Source organism: Triplophysa dalaica, chromosome 15 (assembly GCF_015846415.1).
Source record: "Triplophysa dalaica isolate WHDGS20190420 chromosome 15, ASM1584641v1, whole genome shotgun sequence".
Classification (NCBI taxonomy): domain Eukaryota; kingdom Metazoa; phylum Chordata; class Actinopteri; order Cypriniformes; family Nemacheilidae; genus Triplophysa; species Triplophysa dalaica.
In genome coordinates, this window is record NC_079556.1 from 11,486,619 (window position 1) to 11,493,429 (window position 6,811).

The following is a 6,811-nucleotide window of genomic DNA, read 5'->3' on the forward strand; positions in this document are numbered from 1 at the left end:
TAAAACCTATCTACAAAGAGTCTTCAGATCGCATGCGGTATTTTATTGTAAATACGGTGAACATTATCGTCAGACCTTAAGCCTGCTTACAAACACTGCTGAAATCCTTATCTTTGCTTCTCTCGCAGAATCAGTCTCATGGCCATCTGCTCTTGTTTCTGAGAAGAAGCTTGTCGTTCAGCATATTCATTAGAAAGTAAAAGCCTTGTTTTACTCCAAATCGTTTGCTGGGGTTGCCTGTGAGGGTCACGGCTTTAATATCTTCCGCAGTGGGTTCTCTTACTCTTGGGCAATATGTCAGGGGTAAGTTAGCATCTGCTTCTTGAGTAAGGATCTGCGATGGCCTTCTGTGCCAAGGATTCTCACATACATGACTGCCAATGAAAGCTAACGTCTGCTCACTGCTCACTGTTTTTTACTGTAAATACAGATTTATGGGCTAAAGCTTTTTTATTACAAAAAAGTAACTGTATTTTTGAAGTATTTTAAATTATTTTTCTCTTTTGATTGATCACTTGATAAAAAGTTTAAACTCACCTACTTATTTTTTACTATTATATTTTCCACATTTTAGAATAATAGCGTAGTTAGAAAAAAAAAGATTATATATGTATACAATTATAAATATTATATACAATATTTTAATAGTTTGGATATTAACTTCAAACTTTACATATTTAAGTATCCTTTGCCTACAGCTCTGCATATGTCGTAATTTAACATTTTTACAATAGAAATTTACATTATATACAGACAGAATACAGAACAAAGCGTTTAATCTTTTGATCAATAACTTAGTTTGAACTAAACAATTCACCCACAATTTAACAGTTGATTTCTTATAGAAAATACAAGCAGGTTTCACCTGTTAGTTCACCTTTCACCACCTTAAAGCAAACCATAGAGAGCATGAGGCTGAAGTAAAATCAACAAACATCGCCTTCTGACCCGACCTTGACCCATCAGCAGCCATTAGCAACGGTCTTCAAATGAACATGAACTCGAGGAAGTGCTTGCCGGTGAGTCACTTACAGGAAGAAAGACCCTGCACATGTTTCTGGGAAGTTCAACCTTAAACCGACTTGATCTGAAAAAGACCATCCAAACAAACCAAAATAAACGGTACATACAACTTATTAATACCGAGAATTGATAAACCTCAGTAGAGGTTTTGTAAGACTTGGGCAAACGGCTCTGTGCAAACAACAGGAAACTGTGCATGTCATCGGTACAAAGTCCTCAACAAAGACGAGCATTGCTGTTATGGACAGGCTTTGAGCTCAGATGGAAAAATCACATGAAAGAAAACTGCATCTATAATTAATAAGGAAGAACTTAATTATTATGCATGTTTGAGAGAAATAAAAAAATCCATTAGAGACAAAAAGAAAAAACACAGTTTACGTTGCTTTTAAAAGTCTTATTACAAAGACGAGTAGAGGGGGCACTTGAGCTTTTAGTCTTAATTTAGAGAAGTCCTGTTAAGGGTCCGCTCCTTACGTGCAGTACTTTACCATCATTGTTCAGGCCTCCATTGCTTTCTGCATACATATGAATTCTGCCCTGAAAACATAATCTAATTACCATAAATGGCCTTAGATTATGAAGGTCACTATTTCCCACTATGAGCAAAAAACATTTCACATTTACCTTGCAACAAAGACGTAAGGAATAATAATGACAGAGAGCGTGCCGTGGTTATGCCAAGGCTACTCAGGACTTGTTGACTGCAATTAAGTTGGTGTTTTATTCTTCATAGGCTGAATCTCAAAACGTTCAGCACTTAAGGGTCTTTTTAAAGTGCTTATCTTCTATTCTATAACCGATGTGGGTTTTTAAAAAATCAGTGATTTAAGAACCGCAAGAATGTAGCGGTTGTCCGTCACAGGGATTTGATGTTGCGCCATAATGGTTTTGCTCTTTAGAAATTTCTGGGCAAATCAATCGAAATATAGTTGATCACTCTGAGCTACAGCGCTCACAAAAGGAAACATCTCTTCAATGAGTTATATCCTTATATGACTGATTCGAATTCTTCACCAGACTCTTCTTTAGAGATAAAATAAAAATTCTGTCAACATTTACTCAGTCTTATGTCATAAAAGCTTCAGGGTAATGCCAAAGGATTATTTTTATTTTACTTATTAGAATAATTTTTTAGCTTTTATACAGTGTGACTATGGAGGATATTTGACTATCAAGATAAAAAATGACAACATCACCATTAAAAAGTGTAAACAATGACTTGTTCAACTTCAGACATCTTGGAATTTAACACACAAGAGGGCGAAAGTTGTGATTCAAGCTGCATCACTCCGTGACGTCACGTTTTTGGTATATTTAAGATTCATCCATTATCATGGCTATATACATTTATCAGTCTGATTTTTATACTACCATGGTAAGGGATATGGGTGGGGCTAGGGACACACAATATCTATATAATAGTATGATAATATAACAACGTTCCCTGCAGAGAGAGACCTTGCTCATTGGCAACAGGAAAATACATTTACAGTATAGTCAACAGAGAATTACAGAGGTGGATAATACTCAAGTACAAGTATCTGGAAAAATTACTTCACTACATTATAATCCATACTGGAGTAGAGTAGGCGGGGCGAGACCGTGGTTCGAGTCCGGTGAGTAATTGTGAATGCGCGCCAGCTGTGCGCACACCGGGCTCGAATCACGTAGGAGATAGGGAGCATATAAAAGGAACGAGCGACCGGACCGTCGAAGAGAGAGGACGGGCCCGAACATATGTTAAGTTTGTATTTGTATTTATATTTATGTTTATGTTTTGTTCGCCGACGGTCGTCCGTGAGGGGCCGCCAGCTGTTATTATTTATATTAAAACTTGTTTAAATGTTTGCCGGTTCCCGACTCCTTCCTTCCATTTTATGGAGATGTATTACACATACATCAAAGTTTTTGCACCAATGAATTTCATAAACACATTATTTATATGCTTTTTAACCTCTAATACTTTAATACTCAAAGTATTCTAGTCCTCAAGTATCTAGAACTTTTAACTAAAAAAGTTCACTTGATTTAAGTAAGAAAGTACAATATTTAATTGACAGAGTATTAATTACAACATGTATGAATAAAATAGGTATGATACATGCTTCGGAGTAATAGGTGCACAACCAACTGAGCGACAAAGACTTCTAACAGATGACGTCATTGAAACTGAGATCAAGAAGCAAATTCACTCTTCAGGATTTGTTTCGGTTGTGAAAGGTGTTTACCATTTCTCTCCCTCCTCCAAAGTGAAGAGATTAGTGTGAATAAATAGTGGAGAAAGGGGACTCAGGTGCATGTGGTTTGGGTGATCTCACCCCGTCACACATGAGCACACATGACAAAAGTGCCCGAATGCTGGCTCGCCTTCAGACCTCTTTGTCTTGTGTGTGTATATGTTTGTGTCTGTGTGTTCGAGTGTGTGTTCATGAGACTTCCTGAACCATGCCAAGTGATGTAGGTTTGGGCCAACACCTCCTGACATCAGCAGATCTGGACAGAGAGAGCTGAGGAGAAGATTGGTGCTACTCTGATGCTGAAAAGCATCCACATAGCCTATTGAACGCTATCCATTCCAGTGGCACAAAATCTGTGTTTTTTATTTCTCATTACAGTGACAGCAGGTCATTAGATGGAGTATGGAGACTAATTGAAAATACTATTCCAGGCATGCCTGAAAACCACCTGAAACACATTTTTTGCTTTTTTAAAACTTGAAGCAGAACAGTTTAAAATGACACAACGCTACAGATTAGATTCATATTATCCAAAAACATTGTTTCAGCGCAGTCAAGCTAACCACTGTGGTCCATAATGATCACACAACAGGAAAGATCCCATGGAGAGATCCAGCACCCCGGAGTTCGACACCGCACACGAGTTCCCTTTACCCAAGCCGATCATGTCAATTTTACCAGCCTTCCCAATGATCTCGGGAATCCACTTAATTAAGTTATTATGAGTTAACGCGTTTTCAGCCATGGCACGCGGGCACATCTGCGCACACACGCTAACATTGACGCATGCTAAATTAGACTATGTATCCTCGCAGGGGTGAGCCTTAAGTTGAAGTACTAAACTAGATCCGTCCCCAAAAAAACCTAACCTGTGAGCCAGGCAAGGCAAAGTGGTGCACTTTTGATAGGCCCTGTGTAGTTGTCAGGCCCTTTGATGTTGTTGGATTGATCTGGCAAGAGCTGGGGGCTCTTTGTTTCCCTCAGCGTCCCCGCGAGCTGTCTGATCCCACAATGCAGTGCGACACCGAATCTCAGGGGTTACCATCATCTGGGCAGGCTGGGCGGCTCGCGAGAGAGAGCCTCACTGGATTTCTCCCACGTGAGCGGGCTCTCCAGATGGCCTCAAAGAGTCGAGTGAGCAGCTCAGCCAACATTTCAGCCCCGACGCACACAAAAAGGAAGCAAATGCACTCTAAATATTTCATAGATATTCCACATTCCCTCAATGAAGGAATGACAGACATGGCATATCATAAAGCTTAATAAAAGCCAGATTTTGATGAAAGATTAATCACAACTTTCACCGTGATTTTTTAAATGAAAGTGCTGTTTACGAGTGGAGAGCAGTCAGAGAGGGCCGGGAGATGAAAGAAGCACCTTGGTTGATTGTTCGAGAGCTTTGGACGGGAATCTGAGAACGAGATCAAATAGTTGCGCATAGTTTGATTTAATGACTTTTGCGACCGTTGGAGAAGGGACTCGCTGATGGCCGTTTATGGGAGCGTACCTGCTCGTGACCAACCGCCAGGAAGAGAATTCTGAGACGAAATCAAAAACAAACAAGCTGGGCGTGGATGGCGGAGTCTCGCCCAACTTTTTCATCGGCAGCGGTTTCATTCACGGTCTCACAGTTGCCCTTTTTCGTGTCGGATATTTCAGCCGTACGTCAATAGTGGCGCCGATGCTCAAAGTAATTGGTGCTTAATTTGTACATAAACAGCAGAGGCAGTTTCCATCACAGCCTGTGTCTTTAGAAATCATTAATCTCTAATTAGGGCCAGTTGGGACCAGCAGTTAGAAGGTTAAAGAGGTTCTGACAGCCCTAATCATTGCTCAGGAAGCTGAAAATATATGCAAAGTCTCAGCAGATGGGGCGAGATCAGCTTCTGCCAAGTGATAACTGTTATTCCTTTGCACCTCCAAAGCTGTCATCCTAATAGGCACATTTTGAATTTATTAATGCTCTAGTTACAGTGTCTGCACAGTCTCTAATGGTATGTCAGCCGGAGAGTGTAAACCAAACGATTAACTCGTATTACCTGGTAATGATAGAAATGTTTGTCATGATTACACTCCCCTCACGCAAATTAGCGCAAGAACGATCAGACCCCTAAACAGCTCTTGAGCCAAATATGTGTCTTGCATTCAGCCCCCCTCCGCATCTGTTTGTTGTGACATACTGCAACATGCTTATTTATTTTTAACCCGCTCCTTTCCGAAAAGAACCAAAACAGCTTGGTGCCGAGCGCTCCAGGCAAGGGAGACCCCGACGAATTAGCGTGTGCACATTTTCCGTCTGTTGCAACATCTGACCGCATTCTTTTTTTCCGGCCGCTCAATCGTAGCTAAGATTTGAATACTTAGCTGCTGGTGTCACAGATGTAAAATGAACAATTAACAAGGCAACTAGAAAGAAACTAGCTATTTTTTCTCCATCAAACAGGTGGCGTTGAGAGACGTGCTAGTTAGCTTAGCATCAGCGCTATCGTTTGGCCGACGGCGACAGGCACTGAAAACTTTTTTTTGATCTGGTCTGTTTTAAAATTGGGACGTGACAGGGATGTCTTTCCGTAACCAATAAAATCTGCAGGAAGCGGTGCCAAATGCAAAACTCACAGATGAAATGCTGGTGGAGTAAAAACAGATTTCGTTCCCGGATCGTTGGGGAAAAAATAAAAACAACAAGGGAAAAACATGATTAGATGAACTCGACTAACTGGTGAAAATAATTGGCATGCTAGTAAGCAGAGTGCATGCAGTGGTAATTATACACTGCAGTTGTCTGTCCACAGAGCAGGTACATTAACTGGCTAGCGGAAAGAGCAAATTACACTGAAAGCTTTCCTCACCTCAGCCAGTGAGGCTTTGAGATAATAACTTGTCTAAAACATATTCCACTCACAAATACACTCCTCCTTTCATTCATCGCACTGGATGTGGTCTATACACTCTGTTGTGCTATGCCGATTATTAAACAAGCATACTCTTTTATTAAGTAGAAAAAAATGTTAATTATAAAATATATATATATCTTTTATGATATTATTATTATTTTTGTATATTTTATGGATTCAAAAAAGGTAATACTTTGCAGTAAGCTTGTATTTGTCAACATTAGTTAATGCATTAACTTACATGAACTAACAATGAGCAATATAGTTTTTCTGGATTTTTACTCTTTGTTATTGTTAGTTAAATCAATAGAATTATTCATGTTAGTTCAATGTGCATTAACGTCTGGTAACAGATACAATATTTGCTGAAATTTAAAATCAATGAATATTAATAAATGTTGTACATTTAACAATCGTTTATTGTTAGTTTATGTTACACTCTTAAAATTAAAGGTGCTTCAAAAGATTCTTTGATGCCAGAGAAGAACCTTTTTGTCTGAATGGTTCTATAAAGAACCTTTAACATCCGAAGAACCTTCCTGTTTCACAAAAGGTTCTTTGTAGTGAAAAGAGGTTCTTCACATTATGAAAAGCTAAGAAAGAGATTGTTCCTTAAAGAACCTTTGACTGAATCGTTCTTTTTGGAACTAAAAA